This window comes from Oncorhynchus gorbuscha, linkage group LG02, assembly GCF_021184085.1.
Source record: "Oncorhynchus gorbuscha isolate QuinsamMale2020 ecotype Even-year linkage group LG02, OgorEven_v1.0, whole genome shotgun sequence".
In the NCBI taxonomy this organism is placed as follows: Eukaryota; Metazoa; Chordata; class Actinopteri; order Salmoniformes; family Salmonidae; genus Oncorhynchus; species Oncorhynchus gorbuscha.
In genome coordinates this window covers 32,276,088-32,300,112 of record NC_060174.1, presented here as the reverse complement: position 1 = coordinate 32,300,112, position 24,025 = coordinate 32,276,088, and positions in this window count along the sequence as shown.

Genomic DNA, 24,025 nt, shown 5'->3' with positions numbered 1-24,025 from the left:
CATGCATCCTGTTTCCAACAACGCACTAAGGTAGTAATACTTTTATAAAATGTGGCAAAGCAATTCACTTTTTGTCCTGAATATTTTCAAGCGTAGTGGAGGCTGCATCATGTTATGGGTATGCCTGTAATGGTTAAAGAGTGGGCAGTTTTTCAGGCCAAAAAATCAAAATCCTAGACGAAAACCTTGCTTAGTCTGCTTTCTACCAGTAACTTGAAGACAAATTCACATTTCAGCAGGACAATAACCTAAAACACAAGCCCAAATATACACTGGAGTTGCTTAATGTACCAAGAAGACAGTGAATGTTCTTTAGTGGCCGAGTTACAGTTTTGACTTAAATCTACTTGAAAATCTATGGCAAGAACTGAAAATGGTAGTCTAGCCAAGATCAACAACCAATTTAACAGAGCTTGAAGAATTTTGAAAATAATAATAGGCAAATGTTGCACAATCCAGGTGTGGAAAGCTCTTACAGACTTACCCATAAATACTCATAGGTGTAATCGCTGCCAAATGTGTTTCTACAAAGTATTGACTCTGGGGTGTGAAAACCTATGGAAATTAGACATTACTGTATTTCAATTTCCATAAATTTGCAAAAATGTCTTAAAACTTGTTTTCGTTTTTTCATTATTGGGTTTTGTGTGTAGGTGGGTGAAAAAATAAAATATTTAATCAATTTTGAATTCGATCTCTAACGCAAAAAAAATGGGGAATAAGTCAAGGGGTATAAATACTTTCTGAAGGCACTGCAGTAGTTCAATACACAGGTTCGTTAGGCCTACCTGATACAGGTCAGAGTTCAATTTGATCAAATCAAATCTAATTGTATTTGTCACATGCTCCGAATACAACAGGTAGACCTTATTGTGAAATGCTTAACCAACAATGCAGTTTAAGAGTTAAGCAAATATTTACTAAATAAACTAAAGTAAACAAAATAAAGTAACACAAGAAAATTACATAATAATAACAAAAATATATACCGGGGGCACCGGTACCGAGTCAATGTGCAGGGGTACAGGTTAATTGAGCTAATTTGTTCATGTTGGTAGATGTAAAGTGACCATGCATAGATAATAAGCAGCGGGTAGCATCAGTGTAAAAACAAAGGAGGGGGGGTCAATGTAAATAGTCCGGGTAGCCATTTAATTAATTGTTCAGCAGTCTTAAGGCTTGGTGTAAAAAGCTGTTAAGAAGCCTTTTGGAACTAGACTTGGCGCTCCGGTACAGCTTGCCATGCGGTAGCAGATAGAATAGTCTATGAATTGGATAACTGTAGTCTTTTACAATTTTTTGGGCCTTCCTGACTGCCTGGCTTTGCCCCAGTAATGTACTAGGCTGTACACACTACCCTATGTAGCACCTTACGGTCAGATGCCGAGCAGCTGCCATACAGGGCGGGCATGCAACCGGTCAGGATGCTCTCGATGGTGCAGCTGTAGAACTTTTTGAGGAACTGGGGACCTATGCCAAATCTTTTCAGTCTCATGAGAGGGAAAAGGTGTTGCCGTGTCCTCTTCACAACTGTCTTGGTGTGTTTAGACCATGATAGTTCATTGGTGATGTGGACACCAAGGAACTTGAAACTCTTGTCCCGCTCCACTTCAGCCCAGTCGATCTTAATGGTGGCCTGTTTGACCCTCCTTTTCCTATAGTCCACAATCAGCTCCTTTGTCTTGCTCACATTGAAAGGAGAGGTTGTTGTCTTGGCACCACACTGCCAGGTCTCTCACCTCCTCTATATAGGCTGTCTCATTGTTGTCGATGATCAGGTCTACCACAGTTGTGTCGTCAGCAAACTTAATGATTGTGTTGGAGTCGTGCTTGGCCACGCAGTCGTGGGTGAACAGGGAGTACATGAGGGGAGAAAGCACGCACCCTGAGGGGCCCCAGTGTTGAGGATCAGCGTGGCAGATGTGTTGTTTCCTACTCTTACAACCTGGGGGCAGCCCATCAGGAAGTTCAGGATCCAGTTGCAGAGGGAGGTGTTTAGTCCCGGGGTCCTTAGCTTAGTGATAAACTTTGTAGGTACAATGGTGTTGAACGCTGAGCTGTAGTCAATTTACAGCATTCTCACATAGGTCACCGGCAACTTGTTTTAGCTGAAAAACGTATAGCTTTTTGATTGCTTTTGTTTAGTTGGTGTAACTGCATTAGAGCTGTCAAATCGATGAGCGGCTGTCACTAAAACCATCCCTATATCAAACTCACATTAGAAGTTCAGAGCAAGAAAGTGTAGGCGATCTAGAAATAATGACACTCAAATTTAAAATAAATAAGCTCAATAATTTTGATTTATATCAGCCTATTCGAGGTGTAGATTACCTCACACATTCGAGTGTTCGAACTTGTAATGCGGCTGAATGATATTTCTACTAACATGACTTGGTGCATCCAATTGTGGATTTGACCTCCGACACCCCTAAACAAAAGCAATGAAAAGCTACGTGTTTGTTTTGCTAATGCAGGTTGCCACTGATGTGATTCAATCCTGGCCTCAGTCCCAATCATGTTTCTTTTCAAAGTTTCAGGAATGTTGAAGTTCGTTTCTGAAAACCAAATGTTTGGGAATAAGTAGGTTTGCCTTTTTCTTCCACTTATAGTCAATTAATAATGAATTGACTGTTAGTGGAAGAAAGTGGCAAACCATGCCAACAGAACAATCTGTCCACAGGCCTTATTGAAGTTGCAATAAGGCCTGTGTCCAGTAGATGGGGTCCTTTTCCCTGTGTGTGAAATTCATGTACACTGGCCCTAACCAATGATTATCTTCATGTACCCTAACCCTACAATCCATGTATACTGACATAACCCTATAATCCATGTTCACTACTTCTAGGGCTCAGAGTGATGAGTCAAGTAGAGAAGTAGGTAGTGGAACAGGCTTATACCATCAGGATCTACGTGAGGATCGTAACTGAGTGGGGGTGTGAAGGAGTGTAGCGGCACTCTCAGTGTATTCATTTCTCAAAAACTCTTGCCTAAGACGGCTTGGAGGTCATTCAGAAATAGGTGTGTGGTTCTAGAGTTCTTCTACAAGTAGTTATAAAACAAACTTTGAGGCTTGTATGTATTGATTAAGAAAACATTCAGAGTGCTTAGGAGAAAGTGCATTACTGAATGTAATTACAATATAAAATCTAAAGGGGGCAATATTGGGTAACTTATTTTTAAAGGGTCCTTATTACCGTGTAATTAAATGTGTAATTACACGGTAATGACTATTGTAATGAATCGTAATAATTCATATTTATATTGTTATATCAACATGTAAATGCTTGTAATTGCATTCTGTAATTACAGAGGTGTAACAACAAATGCTTGCTACCATGCTTGTTACAAGTGGTCCTCTGTAGCTCAGTTGGTAGAGCATGGCGCTTGTAACGCCAGGGTAGTGGGTTCAATCCCCGGGACCACCCATACGTAGAATGTATGCACACATGACTGTAAGTCGCTTTGGATAAAAGCGTCTGCTAAATGGCATATATTATTATTTATTATTAAATGGTCAAGTTTCCATTAAAATCACCAATTTAGTGTTTAGTTTGTTGTTGCTAGCAGTTGCTAGCAGTTGCCCCCACAAAGTGTACCATCTGGGTTATCTTGGTTGAGTTTACAAAAACAGATATAGGTCAACCTCACTTACTGGGGTCTACCATATGGGTGTCATCCCAGATTATAATAGAAAAATTACTTAGAATTAATGTGTATGTTGCCCATTATGACAACCTGAACATCCTTGCCATACAAGAGAGAGGATAAATACACATGTACACCACAAAGTAGATGTAATATATGCAAATGTACAATGTAATTACTAGGTGTTACACAGGATTTAGAGAGTTGAAAAAAATGATGTGTATCTGGAGGTGTACTTCCTTGTAATTATTGTGTATCTACAAAGTAAGCTACCCATTCTGACAATCTAATAGTTCGCTTCTGAAAGCGCCATCCAAGTGTGAAAATAAACACACTAATATACCTCCGACTGCCCGCCATGCAGCTTTGTGGACAACGACTCCCATTGTTGGGGCGGAGAGACATGTATCTTGTTAGTATATCAATAATCTTGGCTAGCAAACATTAGCTAACTACCTATGCTAAATCATACACCAGAATTAATGTATCCAAAAAATCTAAACAAATTGCATGGAAAACCTACTTTCTCTCTCCTGTGTTGATGTTTTTGATCTACCACACTTTGTTTCTTTTGCAGCAATCTTTCATGTCTGGATTTTGCACACTGACCTTTTCGACCCCATTCTTTGCATACTGTTGCATGACCTCATTGTCATGTGGATAGGTACGAGGTCATCGTTATTTCGAGCATGTTGCACAGATTGGCAGATCTTGACATGAGGCCTTAATTCCTGGGATAAATAAATTATTGCACCAATGCATCCTACACAAAAGTGAGAGTGTTCCTCAACAGTGAAACCCTTGCAAGGTTGCATGATGGAATAACAGTTGGTCTTATGACCATTTTAAGTGCATCTATAGTATTATTCTACCATGCTTAAATAGGCTGACAATGTGACAAGCACGAATGACTCTCACAATTTTAACCATAACTTTGTATTAAGCATGTTTATTTGAGTGTTAATCAAAATGTATTTTATATTTGAGATTATTCAAAGTAGCCACCCTTTGCCTTGATGACAGCTTTTCACACTCTTGGCATTCTGTCAACCAGCTTCACCTGGAATGCTTTTCCAACAGTCTTGAAGTAGTATGCTAAACGTTTGACTGGTTGTCACGCCATGGTCATTGTATTTTGTGTTTTTGTTATATGTTTGGGTAGGCCAGGGTGTGACATGGGTTTATATGTTGTTTTCGTATTGGGGTTTGTATTATTTGGGATCGCGGCCGATTAGGGGTGTTGTTAGGCTTGGCTGCCTGAGGCGATTCTCAATTAGAGTCAGGTGCTTATCGTTGTCTCTGATTGGGAACCGTATTTAGGCAGCCTGAGTTTCGCTTTGTATTTCGTGGATGATTGTTCCCGTCTTTGTGTAGTATTCACCAGACAGGCTGTAATTAGTTTCACGTTCCGTTTGTTGTTTTCGTCTTTCAGTAATTTCATGTACCGTCATTTCTTTCATTAAATTCATGAGTAAACAACACGCTGCATTTCGGTCCGACTCTTCTTTCAACAGACGAACGCCGTTACACTGGTACTGTATGTTTATTAATAATGTAACTCGTAATGAACAGAAGTTTGTGGATAGATTACATTTTCCTCTTGTCCCATGTCGGCCACTTGATTATGTTTGCCTGTCTCTTTAAATGGTGTAGAATAGACTGCAGTGGAATTACTGTTAACATTGTAAGACTTGTTAAAAAGGTAAGACTAACACTTCAGAACTGTATTATATTATCTAAAGTATTATCTTAAGGAAATAAGTGGCTTTCTTGTCTATTATTGTTGGATGGCAAAAGGGGATTTAAGGTAGAATACAGATAATCACTCATTTGAGAAAGGAAACACAGGGATGCATAGATGACACATTTGGAAAAAATCTCCATAGTAGCTAGATGACGCAGAAGTCAGCTATCTCACAGAAGATGTCAGATGTATGATGGTTAACTAGTCTTATCATGGAATTATTCCACTGCTTTTAAGGAAGACATTTTGTGACTACATAAAATATTAAAACAAAGTCAACTGCAAATACAAAAAGTTGAAATACATTTACTTACATTCTATTCTATTACGTTCCAATTACTTGAGGGTCCATTTTAATGTGAGAATTATATCAATACATTAATACTGTATTTCTATAGACATAACATGTCCAGAATAATTACATTTACTCTGTCTTTGTTGTATCACTCAAGGAGAATCCGTGATAGACAATTAGCTAATTCTTAATATCCATTTGAAATGTATGTTTAAACTTAAATCAGTTAATTTGAGCCGTAATGTGCTCTTCTTAACCTTTTACTGCAGTGGGATAAATAATTTCAAGAGCGGGCGTCTGCTAAATGACTTAAATGTAAATGTAAATGGGCAGATGGCCATGGTTTCTTTGCCAGGAATTGATGTCTATGGATGTCCAAATAACAACCTCTTTGAGAACATTGCAGATTCGTATAATTATGTTTTTACAGAATTATAGGTGGATTATAAAGAAATTCCAGTTTTTGTTTCCAGAGAGATGAGGATAAGATTTGTGTGATGCTACACTTTTTCTAATAATGAAGCAGAATATGTTAATGTTAGTTTAAAAAAGTTATTTTTTTAATGACAGTCACAACTTGTCACGTTCTGACTGTAACCTCGTTGGTCTGTTGAATGAAGAGAGTCAGACCGAAATGCAGCGTGTAGGTTACTCATGACTTTAATGAAAGTATCGCGGTACATGAAATAACTGAACTAAATACAAAAACAACAGAACGGAACGTGAAACTAATTACAGCCTATCTGGTGACTACAACACAGAGACAGGCACAAACACCCACAAAATACAACGAACTCAGGCTACCTAAATACGGTTCCCAATCCGAGACAAGGAGAATCACCTGACTGATTGAGAATCGCCTCAGGCAGCCAAGCCTAACTAGACACACCCCTAATCATACACAATCCCAATTAATACAAACCCCAATACGAAACACAACATATAAACCCATGTCACACCCTGGCCTACCCAAACATATAACAAATCACAAAATACAATGACCAAGGCGTGACACTGACCTTAGTTCCTTTGTTTTGTCTTTTGTTTTAGTATGGTCAGGGCGTGAGATGGGGGGGTTGTCTATGTTAGTTTGTCTATTATTTTCTATTTCTTTGTTTGGCATGGTATGGTTCTCAATCAGAGGCAGCTGTCAATCGTTGTCCCTGATTGAGAACCATATTTAGGTAGCCTGTTTTCGATTGTGTTTTGTGGGTGGTTGTTTTCAGTCTTTGTGTGTTTGCACCAGACAGAACTGTTTCGATTGTTTCTTTGTTATTTTGTTATTCAGTGTTAAGTTTTAATTATTATTAAAAATCATGAACACTTACCACTCTGCACCTTGGTCCTCACCTTCTTCAAACGACGACAGCCGTTACACAACTGTCTCATCTTGCTGTGCAAGACTTCCCAGAGGAAGTCTGTCTGGCATAGTCATATTTCACTTGATTCTTTCTTATTTGTCCACCAATTTCTTAAAGGAGTTTTGAAACCATTTATGAACATTATGATGATCTATTGTGGGATCAGAGTAAAATATTGAAATTGAGGTGAAATGTTAGTCATTATATTGTGCATATGGAGGAAAATACCCCAATAAAGGCTCTACATGGTATACAAGTTTGATCAGTCTTTTGTTGCTGACAATTTTCTTGAAATGCAGACAAGCTTTGTGATTTACATAAATTTACTGAAAACCTGGTTATATGAACACTATTGAACTTTTCATGTAGCCTACTTTTGTACAGCTAATAGCCTAATGCGGATCGAGCAACATTATAGACTAAACATTCAAATATTGCAAATATGAGTGGGATAGAGCGACAATCCAATAATCAATAATGATACACTATGGAATAATGAAAAGTGTTATAACTATATTTTATATTAACTTTTTTCTCCATAGTATTCAATCAAGCATATTTCAATTTCATACAATGTCAATAAAATATCCCTTTCCCACACCCCCCCCCCACTTCCCTTCCCACTCATACAAAATTGATCTATAAAAAAATATTACGGTAAAGTTAAAAGAAGGTTTAGCTCTGAAAAATCAACAACAAAGCAAAAATAAATAAATAAAAAGACCAAAATACCATTATGCAACTAATATGACAACAAGACAGTTTTTGTTTAAGAGCACATACAATAATTGTAATACCTTATAATTTTCCAGGGAGTTTTTCCTAGCCACCGTGCTTCTACACCTGCATTGCTTGCTGTTTGGGGTTTTAGGCTGGGATTCTGTACAGCACTTTGAGATATCAGCTGATGTACGAAGGGCTATATAAGTACATTTGATTTGATGATTTTGATTTTGATTTGATTTACAACTTGATTGGAGTCCACCTGTGGTGATATGCAACTTTTCAGGGAAGTTAGGAACCAATATACACAGGCAGTTAGGAAAGCAAAGGCTATCTTTTTCAATTAGAAATTTGCATCCTGTAGACAAACACAAAAAAGTTCTGGGACACTGTAAGCTAGTGAGGGAGGTAAGAGTCTCCAGCTTCAGAGATTTTTGCAATTCGTTCCAGACATTGGCAGCAGAGAACTGCAAGGAAAAACGGCCAAAGGAAGTGTTGACTTTGGGGATGACCAATGCAATATACCTGCTGGAGCGAGTGCTACGGGTGAGTGTTGCTATGATGACCAGTGAGCTGAGATAAGGCGGGGCTTTACCTAGCAAAGACTTATAGATGACCTGGAGCCAGTGGGGTTTGGCGACGGATATGTATTGAGGGCCAGCCAACGAGAGCATACCTGTCACATTGGTGGGTAGTATATGGGGCTTTGGTGATAAAACGGATGGCACTAAGATAAGACTACATCCAATTTGCTGAGTAGATTGTTGGGGGCTATTTTGTAAATAACATCGCCGAAGTCAAGGATCGGTAGGATAGTCAGTTTTACGAGGGTATGTTTGGCAGCATGAGTGAAGGAGGCTTTGTTGCAAAATAGGAAGCCCATTATAGATGTAATTTTGGATTGGAGATGCTTAATGTGAGTCTGGAAGGAAAGTTTACAGTCTAACCAGACTCCTAGGTATTTGTAGTTGTCCACATATTCTGGGTCAGAGCAATCCAAAGTAGTGCTAGTAGGGCGGGAGGGTGCGGGCAGCAATCGGTTGAAGAGCATGCACTTAGTTTTACTAGAATTTAAAAGCAGTTGGAGGCCACGGAAGGAGTGTTGTATGGCGTTGAAGCTTGTTGGGAGGTTTGTTAGCACAGTGTCCAAAGAAGATCCAGATATATACAGAATGGTGTCGTCTGCGTAGGGGTGGATCAGAGAATCACCAGCAGCAAGAGCAACATCATTGATATATACAGAGAAAAGAGTCTGCCTGAGAATTGAATCCTGTGGCACCCCCATAGAGACTGCCAGAGGTCCGGACAACAGGCCCTCCGATTTGACACACTGAACTCTATCTGAGTTGTAGTTGGTGAACCAGGCGAGGCAGTCATTTGATAAACCTAGGCTATTGAGTCTTCCGATAAGAATGCACTGATTGACAGAGTCGAAAGCCTTGGCCAGGTTGATGAAGACGGCTGCACAGTACTGTCTTTTATCAGTGGCGGTTATGATATCATTTAGGACCTTGAGCGTGGATGAGGTGCACCCATGACCAGCTCAGAAACCAGATTGCATAGTGGAGAAGGTCCAACAGTTGACAGTGCATGTCAGAGCAAAAACCAAGCTATGAGGTCGAAGGAATTGTCCGTAGAGATCTGAGACAGGATTGTGTCGAGACAGAGTTCTGGGGAAGGGTACCAAAAAAAATCCTGCAGCATTGAAGGTCCCAAGAACACAGTGGCCTCCATTATTCTTAAATGGAGGAAGTTTGTAACCACCAAGACTCTTCCAAGAGCTGGTTACCAATCTAAACTGAACAATTGGGGAGTAGGGCCTTGGTCAAGGAGGTGACCAAGGACCCTATGGTCACTCTGACAGATCTACAGAGTTCCTCTACAGTGAAGCATGGTCGTGGCAGCATCATGCTGTGGGGATGTTTTTCAGCGGCAGGGACTGGGAGACTAGTCAGGATCGAGAGATCCTTGAAGAAAACCTGCTCCAGAGCATTCAGGACCACCTTCCAAGTAATAATTTTATACAGTACCATTAGCCTGTAATCTTAATCTAGATTTACCTATCAATTAGTTTGATAGAACCCAATTTTGGAAACTCAAACTCCGTCAAGGGTTTTTCTTTGTTATAACTATTTTCTACAATGTAGAATAATATTGAATACATCAAAACTCTGAATTAACACATATGGAATCATGTAGTAACCAAAAATGTGTTGAACAAATCAAAATATATTTTTGATTTTACATTCTTGAAGGTATCCACCCTTTGCATTGATGACAGCTTTACATACTCTTGGCATTCTCTTAACCAGCTTCATGAGGAATGTTTTTCCAACAGTCTTGAAGGAGTTCCAACATATGCTGAGCACTTGTTCTTGTTCTTTGCGTTTCCTTCACTCTGCGGTCCACCTCATCCCAAACCATCTCAATTGGGTTGAGGTCAGGTGATTTTGGAGGCCAGGTCATCTGATGCAGCACTCCATCATTCTCCTTCTTGGTGAAATAAGCCTTACACAGCCTGGAGGTGTGTTGGGTCATTGTCCTGTTGAAATACAAAAGATTGTCCCACCAAGCGCAAATCAGATGGGATGGCGTATTGCAGCAGAATGCTGTGGTAGCCATGCTAGTTAAGTGTGCTTTGAAGTCTAAATAAATCGCAGACAGTGTCACCAGCAAAGCATCCTCACACCATTACACCTACTCCTCCATGCTTCACGGTGGGAACCACACATGTGGAGATCATTCATTCAAATTTGGACTCATCAGAACAAAGGACAGATTTCCACCGGTCGATTGTCCATTACTAGTGTTTTTCTTGACCTAAGCAAGTCTCTTCTTATGATTGGTGTTCTTTAGTAGTGGTTTCTTTGAAACAATTTGACCATAAAGGCCTGATTGACATAGTCTCCTCTGAACAGTTGATGTGTCTGTTAATTGAACTCTGAATAAATTATTTGGGCTGCAATCTGAGGTGCAGTTAACTCTAATGAAACTATCCTCTGCAGCAGAGGTAACTCTGGGTCTTCCTTTCCTGTGGCGGTCCTCATGAGAGCCAGTTTCAGCAAAGCGCTTGGTTTTTACGACTGCACTTTTGAAGAAACTTTCAAAGTTCTTGAAATTTTCCAGATTGACTGACCTTCATGTCTTAAAGTAATGATGCACTGTCATTTCTCTTTGCTTATTTAACTATTCTTCCATTGGTATTTTACCAAATAGGGCTATCTTCAGTATACCACCCCTACCTTGTCAAAACACAACTGATTGGCTCAAACACATGAACCTCTACTGACTCCCCATCCCGCATGCGGGAGCGTAATCATCGCCTGGCACTAATTAGCATAACTCAACGAACATAAATATCCTTAGAAAATATTCCTATTCATGAAAATCACAAATTAAATATATTGAGACACAGCTTAATCTTTTGATACTCACCCTGTAATCTCAGATTGTCAAAATATGCTTTACAGCCAAAGCTAGACAAGCATTTATGTAAATTTATCGATAGCCTAGCATAGCATTTTGTCCAGCTAGCAGCAGGTAACTTGGTCACGGAAATCAGAAAAGCAATCAAATGAAATCGTTTACCTTTGATGAGCTTCGGATGTTTTCACTCACGAGACTCCCAGTTAGATAGCAAATGTTCCTTTTTTCCCAAAATATTATTTTGTAGGCAAATAGCTCCATTTGTTCTTCACGTTTTGCTGAGAAATCGCCCGGAAATTGCAGTCACGAAAACGGCTAAAAATGTTCCAAATTAGCTCCATAATATCGACAGAAACATGGCAAACGTTGTTTATAATTCAGTAGGACCGATTGGAGTAATGGCTACCTCTGTATTTTACGCGAGAATCTCCCTTGGGGCATCAGGTGACCACTTGCGCAATGTAGCCGCCTACGGCTATTCTTCAACATTAATGCGTAGAAATACGTCACAATGCCTTGGGGAATACGTAGAAAGCGTAATCTGGTTGATAGCCCATTCACAGCTCAATAGGGACTCATTGGAACGCAGCGCTTTCAAAACCTGGGGCACTTCCAGATTGGATTTTTCTCAGACTTTCGCCTGCAACATCAGTTCTGTTATACTCACAGACAACATCTTTACAGTTTTGGAAACGTTAGAGTGTTTTCTATCCTATACTGTCAATTATATGCATATTCTAGTATCTTGTCCTGACAAAATATCCCGTTTACTACGGGAACGTTTTTTTTCTCCAAAAATGAAAATACTGCCCCCGAGTCACAACAGGTTTTTAAACAAATCAAAATATATTTTATATATCACATTCTTTAAAGTAGACATACTTTACCTTGATGACAGCTTTGCACACTCTTGGCATTCTCTCAACCCTCTTCATGAGGTAGTCACCTGGAATGCATTTCAATTAACAGGTGTGCCTTGCTACAAGTTCATTTGTGGAATTTATTTCTCTCTTAACAATTCTTTGGTTACTACATGATTCCATATGTGTTATTTCATAGTTTTGATCTATTCACTATAATTCTTCAATGTAGAAAATAGTACAAATAAAGAAAACATGGAATGAGAAGTGGTGTCAAAAACTTTTAACTGGTACTGTAAGTCAACAAGGTTGTCTGGTCAAGTTGAATTCAGCAAGTCCGTCAATATTTAGCCATAGTTTTCATTTTATTGAATATATTTTTTTGCTTTGAGATATCCAATAGGGACGACATTATCCAAAGATGTAAGACTAGAGAACCATGTAAGCCTAGTTCTAAAAGCATTGTATATAAGCTGCTAGAGAGAAAACATACAGTATTATATCATATCTTTATAAGATGAAAGCTGGTGATGTTAACTAACTGCTCTCAAAGTAAATCCTTTTTTTATCACAGACATGCTTTATGACTTAATATACAGTCACCTACAAAAATGTTGCCACCCTTGATAAAGATTAGCAAAAAAAGAGTGTATAAAATATACAACCCAAATAACGAGCTATGTTGTATTAAAAAATACAAAAAAATCTTGTTGCCTCTGCCAAGAGGCTGAAACTGGGCGGCAAGTGGATCTTCCAGCAAGACAATGACCCCAATGACACATCATATTCCACAAATAAATTGTTAATAGACCCCATTGAAAACTTATGGTTTGAATTAAATAGGGCAGTCTATAAGCGCAGACTGAAATACCTGTATATCCAGGATCTGGAAAGATAGTCTAAGATCCTCTCCAATCTTTAATCTCATAAAGTGTTATGGAAAAAGGCTAAGTGCGGTTTTCCTCGCAAGGGGAGAGTGCGCAAAGTATTGAGTTTTGTTTATTATCTGAGCGATTGTATTAGAATGAAATTATATAATTTAAAAAACTTAGAATTTGTATGATTTATTTTATACAGTGTTTTTTGCTCAGCTTTATCAAGGGTTTACCAATCATTTTTCAGGTGACTGTATGTCCGGACAGAATTCAAATGAACATGTTTGGGCTACTACATGCATATTCAAGAATATCTTGAAATGTGAAAGAATAATGAGAATGAAAAAGGGTAGTTAGTAGGAACACAATTACAATTCTCTTGAAGGTCTTGTTTTAGGGCTGTGTTAAAATTAACATGTTTGGGCTACCACATGCATATTCAAATATATCTCGAAATGTGAAAGAATAATGAGGAACACAATAATTATTCACAGGAATTTGCATTTGCGTGTGTGTGTGAGGGGATTGTTTGGATGCCGATAGGGTTAAATTAATTTTAACTGACCCCTTTTCTCTTCCAATTAAGTTCCACATTAAGAATGCACTCAACAGAGAAAATAAGGGCTGTTGCAGATAGAAACTGTGGAAAGGTTTGCCTGTCTGTGTTTGGGTATCTTTACTGTGATAGTGTAAAACAATGGCTGTCCCTTTGATAAGTGTAGACATTTTGGTCTGGAATAAACAAACATACAGTCAATAATGCAATAGAGAAAGTATATATACAGTGTGTGCAAATGAGGATAAGGGGGGTGAGGCAATAAATCGGCCATAGTGGCAAAATTATTACAGTATGGCAAATTAAACACTGGGATAATAGATGTGCAGAAGATGAGTGTGCAAGTAGTGGTACTGGGGTGCAAAGGAGCAAAATGATTCAAATAAATAACAAATTTCACACACTGAACTCTGTCAGAGAAGTAGTTGCTAAACCAGGCGAGGCAGTCATTTGAGAAACCAAGGCTGTTGAGTTTTCCGATAAGATTATGGTGATTGACAGAGTCGAAAGCCTAAGCCAGGTCAATGAAGATGGCTGCACAGTAATGTCTCTTATCGACGGCGGTTATGATATCGGTTAGAACCTTGAGCGTGGCTGAGGTGCACCCATGGCCAGCTCGGAAACCAGATTGCATAGTGGAGAAGGTACGGTGGGATTCGAAATGTTCTGTTTGTTAACTTGGCTTTCAAAGACCTTAGAAAGGCAGGGTAGGATAAATATAGGTCTGTAGCAGTTTGGGTCTAGAGTGTCTCCCCCTTTGAAGAGGGGGATGACTGTGGCAGCTATCCAATCTTTGGAGATCTCAGAGATATGAAATAGAGGTTGAACAAGCTAGTAATAGGGGTTGCAACAATTTCGGCTGATAATTTTAGGAAGAGAGGGTCCAGATTGTCGAGCCCGGCTTATTTGTATGGATCCAGTTTTTGCAGCTCTTTCAGAACATCAGCTATCTGGATATGGGTGAAGGAGAAATGGGGAGGCTTGGGCATGTTGCAGTGAGGGGTGCATGGCTGTTGACCGGGGTAGGGGTAGCCAGGTGGAAAGCATGGCCAGCCGTAGAAAAATGCTTGTTGAAATTCTCAATTATTGCGGATTTATCAGTGGTGACAATGTTTCCTAGCCTCAGTGCAGTAGGCAGCTGGGAGGAGGTACTCTTATTCTCCATGGACTTTACAGTGTCCCAGAACTTTTTGGAGTTAGTGTTACAGGATACAAATTTCTGTTTGAAAAAGCTAGCCTTTGCTTTCCTAACTGCCTGTGCATATTGGTTCCTAACTTCCCTGAAAAGTTGCATATCGCGGGGGCTATTCGGTGCTAATGCAGTACGCCACAGGATGTTTTTGTGCTGGTCAATGGCAGTCAGGTCTGGAGTGAACCAAGGGCTATATCTGTTCCTGGCTCTAAATTTTTTGAACGGGGCATGCTTATTTAAGATGGTGAGGAAAGCACTTTTAAATAACTACCAGGCGTCCTCTACTGACGGAATGAAGTCAATGTCCTTCCAGGATATCCGGGCCAGATCGATTCAAAAAAGCCTGCTTGCTGAACTGCTTTAGGGAGCATTTGACAGTGATGAGGGGTGGTCGCTTGACCGCAGACCCATTACAGACGCAGGCAATAAGGCAGTGATCGCTGAGATCCTGGTTGAAGACAGCAGAGGTGTATTTGGAGGGCAGGTTGGTTAGGATGATATCTATGAGGGTGACCTTGTTTATGGATTTGGGGTTGTACCTGGTGGGTTCATTGATAGTTTGTGTGAGATTGACAGCATCAAGCTTAGATTGTAGGATGGCTGGGGTGTTAAGCATGTCCCAGTTTAGGTCACCTAGCAGCACGAGCTCTGAAGATAGATGGGGGGGCAATCATTTTGCATATGGTTTCCAGGGCACAGCTGGGGGCAGAAGGTGGTCTATAGAAAGCGGCAATGGTAAGAGACTTGTTTCTGGAGAGATGGATTTTTAAAAGTGGAAGCTCAAATTGTTTGGGCACAGACCTGGATAGTAAGACAGAACTCTGCAGGCTATCCCTGCAGTAGATTAGGTTCTGTCTTGTCGGAAAATGTTATAATTAGGGATGAAATTTCAGAGTTTTTGTTGGTCTTCCTAAGCCAGGATTCAGACACGGCTAGGACATCCGGGTTGAGTGCGCTAGGGCAGTGAATAAAACAAATTTAGGGAGGAGGCTTTTAATGTTAACATGCATGAAACCAATGCGTTTACGGTTACAGAAGTCAACTAATGCGAGCGCCTGGGGAATGGGAGTGGAGCTAGGCACTGCAGGGCCTGGATTAACCTCCACATCCCAGAGGAACAGAGGAGGAGTAGGATAAATGTACGGCTAAAGGCTAAAAGAACTGGATGTCTAGTACGTTCAGAACAGAGAGTAAAAGGAGCAGATTTCTGTGCATGGTGGAATAGATTCAAGGCATAATATACAGACAAGGGTATGGTTGGATGTGAATACAGTGGGGTAAACCTGTGCATATAGTGACAATGAAAGAGATATGGTCACTAGAAATATAATTTAAACCAGGTGATGTCACCGCATGTGTGGGAGGTGGAACTAAAGTGTTAACTAAGGCGTATTGAGCAGGCCTGGAGGCTCTAGAGTGAAATAAGGTACGATTTACTAACCAAAACAGCAATGGACAAGGTATATTGAGTCATGCGTAGCCGATTGATCATAGGAGTCCAGTGAGTGGCTTCAGGCAGCTAGCGGGCCGGGGATAGCAAGCTAGCAGAAGGGCCTTTGAGGTACGTCGCGATGTCATGAAAGTCTGTTGTGGCCCCCTCGTGCAGTTACGTCGGCAGACGGATCAGCAGGGCTCCGTGTGGTAAACCAGGCCAATTGACAAAATTGGTATAGTGGCCAAAGAATTTGTCCGATAGGCCTCTTAAGCTAACAGTCCGATGTGCTCTAGACAGCTAGCGGGCCGCGGCTAGGCATTCAAGGGACGTCACGATGGAGGAGCCAGTTGAGAGGCCCCCTCGGGCGAAACACGTTAGTAATCCAGTCGTGATGGGTTGGTCGGGGTCCAGCCCAGTCGGCAAAATAGGTATTCAAGCCCAAGGAGTGGCTGATGCACCTCTACAGCTAGCCGAGAGATGGGCCTAGCAGATGGGCCTAGCAAGGCTAGCCCCAGGCTAATTGGTTCTTGCTTTGGGACAGAGACGTTAGCCAGGTGTGGCCACTCGGATATCAGCTGCTAGCTGCGATGATCCATGTGGGGGAAAAAAGGTTCAGAGCTTGCGGTAGGAATCCGGAGATATGGAGAAAAATAAGTCAAATTTTCTCTGGTTTGAGTCGCGCTGTGCAGACTGGCGAGAGTTGTCTGGGCTAAAGGTAGCTGATGACCGCTAGCAGACTTCTAGCTAGTAGCTAGTTAGCTGGCTAGCTTCTGTTGGGGGTTCAGGTTCAGAGGACGGATCAGCAGGGCTCCGTGTGGTAAACCAGGCCAATTGGAAAAATAGGTATAGTGGCCAAAGAATTTGTCCGATGGGCCTCTTAAACTAACAGTCCGATGTGCTCTAGACAGCTAGCGGGCTGCGGCTAGCAGGCTAGCGGGTGGGCATTTAGGGGACGCCACAACGGAGGAGCCAGTTGAAACATCCCCCTCGGGCAGAATTACGTTGGTAGTCCGGTCCAATTGGCGAAATAGGTATAATAGGTAGCCCAAGGAGTGGCAGATGAGCCTAGCAATGGCTAACTGACTACTAGCTAGTAGCTAGTTAGCTGGCTAGCTTTTGATGGGGTTACTGATTGTTAAGTATAAATTGCAGATCCGTTCCACATTGGGTAAGGCGGGTTGCAGGAGATGTTTAGTCCGTAGATGGAAAGTGATATTTAAATATATACGAGGTACATATGAAAAACAAGAAAAAGATATTTATTATTATATTATTATATTTACACGAAACAGGATGGGACAAAACAAAACACATGTCCGACTGCTACGCCTTCTTGGGAAATGATAGGTTTTGGCCTCCAAAAACACACACAATATTATCTAAACCTATGGCTATCCACAAGATAAGCATAGAGGTTTTGGCCCCCATAAACATACAAAATATTGCAATTAACAATAAAAGACAAACCCACTGACTGGGAAAAGACATCAAATCCTACATACAGTACATTTCCAGCCTGCTCCATGTAATGGAAGGCATTTCAAGGAAATTGTTTGTCATGGACAACCATGCACACATAATGAAACTTCAATAAGGCAATCAAAGTCACATTGTCTTTGACTTGCACATCGCCACTCTGCCTGGGTTTCAAATAGGAATCAATGATTTCCGATTAAGGTTATCCCTGAAACAAGGCTTTGCACAACAAATCATTGTTTCAGGCATGCAACACCTTCTCTCCAACATTCTACACATGGCTTGAAACAAACATTTATAAAGATTCAGGAATATCCCCCACATAGGTAGAATAGCGATTAGCGAGGCGAGCCAGCAACCGGAGGGTTGCCAGTTCGAATCCTGAGTCTGACTGGAAGAATCTGGCGGGAAGTGAGCTGGCAACGGGAGGGTTGCTGGTATCAAATCCTAAATACCAGTGCCTGCCGTTGTGCCTTTGAGCGAGGCACTTAACCCCCCACAACACGGGCTAGTGTGGCAGCCCCCTGCTCCAACCTCTCCAACCTGTACATGTGTGTCTTTCTGAGGTGTTAAGATAAAGTGGAAGTCAAATTTCAGTTCGACCTTGGGTACAATTGACAAATAAAGTAATCTTAATCTTAATATGTTACTTGAAATTAATTGAGGTGAAAACATTCAATACATGTTACTCTCTATCATGCCATGGACCTTTTAGGGATAAGGACCATCCTTGAAAAGACATGAAAGCATTCACCTAAATTGTTTCTTTGAGTTGGAGTGAAAGGAGTGTCATTCTTTTAATTGATGTTGCATTGTGTGTTTTTGTTTGTGCATGTACAGTACCTCCGTGTGCATAATTATGCATGTCTTAAAGGCTTTAAATGTTTAACAGCTGAATCAAATATCCTCTTTTCAGTAATAACTTTTCCGGCCGTTCAACCTTTATGCACTGCATTCATTGAAATTCCAGGTGCTTTGCATCTAAACTAATTAATTCTCTAAAAGGAATATGCAGCAAATACTGCCAATACTGTCAGTGAATGCAACTGAGTCTGAAGTGTGGAGATCGACAGTATGATATCTGGAGCAAGCTTACTGTAATATACTGTACATGTACAATGACTGGAGCAACTTGTGTTATCGGGAAATATGATACTATAAGAAATGTTTCCAATTGTGGACAAAGGCTGCAAAATATTTGTGCTTTGTTAACATTATATAGACAAATGCAAATATACTCTAAAAACAGCCATATTAGGGTGAATTAACTTTACTTTAAATATGTATGATTAGGGAAGTCAAGAGTTGCTTTGTGCCTAGGTTAAGGGTTTATAGGGCCATAATCTGATTTATGTCAAATTACATTTTAGAAGGCTGAACAGGAGAGAAATTATGCTGTTATTGAAACTTTGGCATCTCAAATGTCTATTCTTTAATTAATCAAACTTTTAATTTTTGAGATATTATACTCCATATCATTTCATTACTTGATGTGGGACAAGGGGATCATCAGGCTTGTTGAGAAGTGCCAAAGCAAACACACTGTTAGCATGGGGATGATGTAAACCTACAGTTTTCTGAACTTGTGAAATCAATATCCTCTCTGAAGTTCAAAATCTAAAGTTTCTCTCCATTAACCTAATATGTGAATTGATAACTTTTTAAAATCTTGGAGCCAATTAGATCAACTATTATTCGAAATGATTGTTACGAATCCCTTTTGGCCCGACAGTCTAGGGGGGATGGTAAATGAGACCCGTAACATAACTCATGCAAATTATTATTGTGACAAAGTAAAAGTGTGCACGAAATAACCACGACAACAGAAATCTACCGTCAAACTCTAGGTTTATTTATAAACACACGGTAATGGGGGGAGCAGGAAAAGGGGCTGAGCTGGACCCAAGGAAAGAAACAATAAATATACAAAAACACACCCCTAAGCTAGACTAGCCTACTTTAACAGCTAACTAACTAACCAAAAATACAGTGGGTGGTCCGCCCAGTTCTAACTAGTGTATTTAACAAAGTTCACCTACGGGTAGTGTATGCCCATGGGCGACTTGTCTTGGTTTCCCCTTTTTCCACGAGCAACAAACAAACACCATAACCAAAAACAATACTCACAGGTGATGACAAAGTGCTATGGATGTGCTTTAAACAAAAGAGAGGTTAAGATACAAAGCGAGAGAAACACAGAGACCTACAGACATGGCATTTACAGAGAGATTGAGCAAGAGATTGAGCGAGAGATTGATTGAGCGAGAGATTGATTGAGCGAGAGATTGATTGAGCGAGAGATTGATTGAGCGAGAGATTGATTGAGCGAGAGATTGATTGAGCGAGAGATTGATTGAGCGAGAGATTGATTGAGCGAGAGATTGATTGAGCGAGAGATTGAGCTGAGCTGAGCTCATGAACAAACAAATGATGGGGTTTTTAAACCATGGGGAAGGAACTGTGATAGGTCAGGAAATAGGAGGAGGTGTGTCTTCTGATTGAGGATTGATTGTTGACTGATTGGGGAGTGATGATTTTCACCTGTGAGGGGAGAAGGAGAGAAAAGAAACACACACACAGGATACACACACACACAGGATAACTGTATCCGTAACAATGATTAACACAGGTTGTTCACAAAGGTTTATTTGGAAGGGATGCAAAAGCAGCAATAATTTTGCTTCTTTTACTTCCTTCATCAGAAATGAATGCTCCTTGGGCCGTCATATCTTTCAACGCAGAAAAAGCTTTTGATTGACTAGAAGGGTCATATCTTTGGTCGAATTTGGAACATATGGGACTTGGCTCCAATTTCAAAAATATGATTAAAAGACTATATGCCAGTCCCTAGGTCATAGTCATAACAGGTAATACCTGCATTCCTCCGTTCAGAATAAGTAGAAGTAGCAGGCGACCATCTTACCTCTGCTATTTTTAATGTCTCTTAGCCCAGGCAATTTCACAATCGAAAGAAATTACACCAATATCTCTCAATTTTACAGATCGTCATCTCATTATACGCAGACCAATATCTTACTTTATCTAGACAATGTATCTCAATCTCTCCTAAAAGCTTTGAAGATCAAATACAAATTGAGCTCTTTCTTCAGTTATAAAATAAATCTAAATAACATGGTTCCCCGGGTGGAGAGGGGGAGCCATTTTTGTTTATTTCTCTTGCATACAAAATATAACAAAACTGTTGGGGTTTTTTCTTCTTCTTTCGAGTGGCATATATGATAACTGAAAAATGTCTAAAAACCTGTTCTCACTCTGAATACTGTCCAAAGGCACTGTATGAATATATCTGAATGAATATGACTTAGACTGTTATACCTGAACGTTATACCCAATACCCCCGCCCTCAATGCACAAGGAACAGAGACCACCCCCACTTCTGAAAAGAATACAAACTAAACAAAAAGTTGGTAATAAATAAAATATCTGAAATAAGGCATTTTATATTTTCATGTTCAGGACCACTTCACCATATCAGTCATGTATGAGCAATACGCATTTTAAGCAGACAAAATAATACTTAAAATGCCATATACAGAGCATTTGGAGAGTATCCAGACCCCTTGAATTTTTCCACATTTGTTTATGTTACAGTCTTATTTTAAATGCATAAAATAAAACAAATACCCATCAATCTACACACAATATACCATAATGATGAACAAAAACAGGATTTTAGAATTTAAAAATATATGTATAAAAACAACAACATAAATACCTTATTTACAAAAGCATTCAGACCCTTCACTATGATACTCTAAATTGAGCTCAGTTGCATCCTGTTCCCATTGACCATCCCTGTGATGTTTCTACAACTTGATTGGAGTCCACCTGTGGTAAATTGAATTGATTGGACATGATTTGGAAAAGCACAAACCTGCCTATATAAGGTCCCACAGTTGACAATGCATGTCAGAGCAAAGTCCAAGCCATGAGGTCCAAGGAATTGTCCTTAGAGCGCTGAGACAGGATTGTGTTGAGGAACAGATCTGGGGAAAGGTACCCAAAAAATTCTGCAGACAGGATTGTGTTGAGGAACAGATCTGGGGAAAGGTACCCAAAAAATAGTATTGCAGTATTGAAAATCCCCAAGAACACAATGGCCTCCGTCATTCTTAAATGAAGGAAGTTTGGAAACACCAAGACTCTTCCTAGAGCTGGTTACCCAGCCAAACAATTGGGGAGAAGGGCCTTGGTCAGGGAGGTGACCAAGGACCCTATGGTCACTCTGACAGATGTACAGAGTTCCTCTGTTCCTCTGTTGAGATTTGGAACCACCAAAACAAAGTACAGAGAGATCCTTGATAAAGGCCTGCTCCAGAGCTCTTGGGACCTCAGATTGGGGACAGGACAGGACAACAAACCTAAACACACAGCAGGAATGGCTTCGGGACAAGTCTCTGAATGTCCTTGAGTGAACCAGCCAGTGCCCGGACTTGAACATTTCTGGAGAGGCCTGAAAATAGCTGTGCAGCGACACTACCCATCCAACCTGACAGATCTTGAGAGGATTTGCAGAGAAGAATGGGAGAAACTCCCCAAATACAGGTGTGCCAAGCTTGTAGTGACATATCCAAGAAGACTTGAGTCTGTAATCGCTGCCAAAGGTGCTTCAACAAAGTACTGAGTAAAGCGTCTGAATACTTATGTCAATTTAATTTTTCCGTTTTTTTTGTTTTATACATCTGCAAAAATTGCTGAAATCCTGTAATTTGTCATTACGGGGTATTGTGTGCAGATTGATGAGGAAAAATACATTTTTTATCCATTTTATAATAAGGCTGTAAAGTAAGTCAAGGGGTCTGAATACTTAAAACTATGAAATAACACATATGGACAGTCTCGGGGTCCTTGATGAGATTGGAGGGCACTACTGTGTTGAAAGCAGAAATAGCTAAACTGAGCCAGCTGCTCAAACAGAGTTCTTAGTCTTGTCATGGTTATCACCACTATCTGGATATACAGGAACACATCTATATGATGAAATTAGAATGTTGACTGACAAATACAGTACCAGTCAAAAGTTTGGACACACCCACTCATTCAAGGGTTTTTCTTTATTTTTACTATTTTCTACATTGTAAAATAATAGTGAAGAGTTCGAAACTATGAAATAACACATATGAAATCATGTAGTAACCAAAAGTGTTAAACAAATCAAAATATATTTTATATTTAAGATTCTTCAATGTAGCCACCCTTTGTATGGGGAATAAATGCATTTCAGACAGGAAACGCCCCATATTTGTTTAATAATTACAGACAGTGAGCAAGGTACACAGGCACCAATCCCCCTGCACAAAGGAAACACAGAACTTAACAGGTGGAGGCTGGGGTGTTGGGTGGGTACAAGAAATGCAACCGCATACTATCGAGCAACGAACAGCTGTAGAGGTGGCAAAAAATGAGTGAGCAAAACTGATCAGCTAAATAGACAGGCATATTAAGAGAGGACGTCTTTTTAGAATATGATTAGTGCGATGATGACTGAAACGAATACTTGGGTTCCCTGTATTAACTAGCGCTGTGCTTACTGAATTATTAGCAATTTGAAGTAGAACTCAAACATAATTGGTCCTTGGGCATATTTGAAGTGCAATGGGCAGATGGTTGAGTGAATGTCAAGTTTCAAAGAAGCCAAGGAAAGGAACTATGCCCCAGACAGTTGTGGGATTTGCATTCCTCAACCCATTCAGTTATTGCCAATGCTTCTTGGCTTTTATGACCTTGGACTCTCATCCAAGCTGCCCTTTGCAGCGTATAGACCTGGTTCACTGCACCATTGCGTGGCCGCGGATGACTCCAACACCATCAATAAGTGCTGACACTGATGATGATGAGAAAGCCTATAGGGAGGATATCAGTGACCTAGCAATGTGGTGCCAGGACAACAACCTCTCCCTCAACGCCAGCAAGACAAAGGAGCTGATTGTGGACAACAGGAAACAGAAGACAGATCACGACCCCATCCACATCGACGGGGCTGTAGTGGAGTGGATCCAGAGCTTTAAGTTCTTATGTCTCCACATCACTAAGGAATTATAAATGTCCACACACACCAACACAGTCGTGAAGAAGGCACGACAACACCTCTTTCCCCTCAGGAGGCTGAAAAGATTTGGCATGGGCCATCAGATCCTCAAAAAGTTCTACAGTTGCACCATTGAGAACATCTTAACTGGCTGCATCACTGCTTGGTATGGCAACTGCTTGACATCCAACCGCAAAGTGCTACAGAGGGTAGTGTATATGGCTCAGTACATCCCTGGTTCCGAGCTCCCTGCCATCCAGGACCTCTATACCAGGGAGTGTCAGAGGAAGAGCCTAAAAATGTTCAAAAACTCAGGCCACGCAAGTCATAGACTGTTCTCTCTGTTACTGCACGGTAAGTGGTACTGGAACCAACAGGACCCTGAACA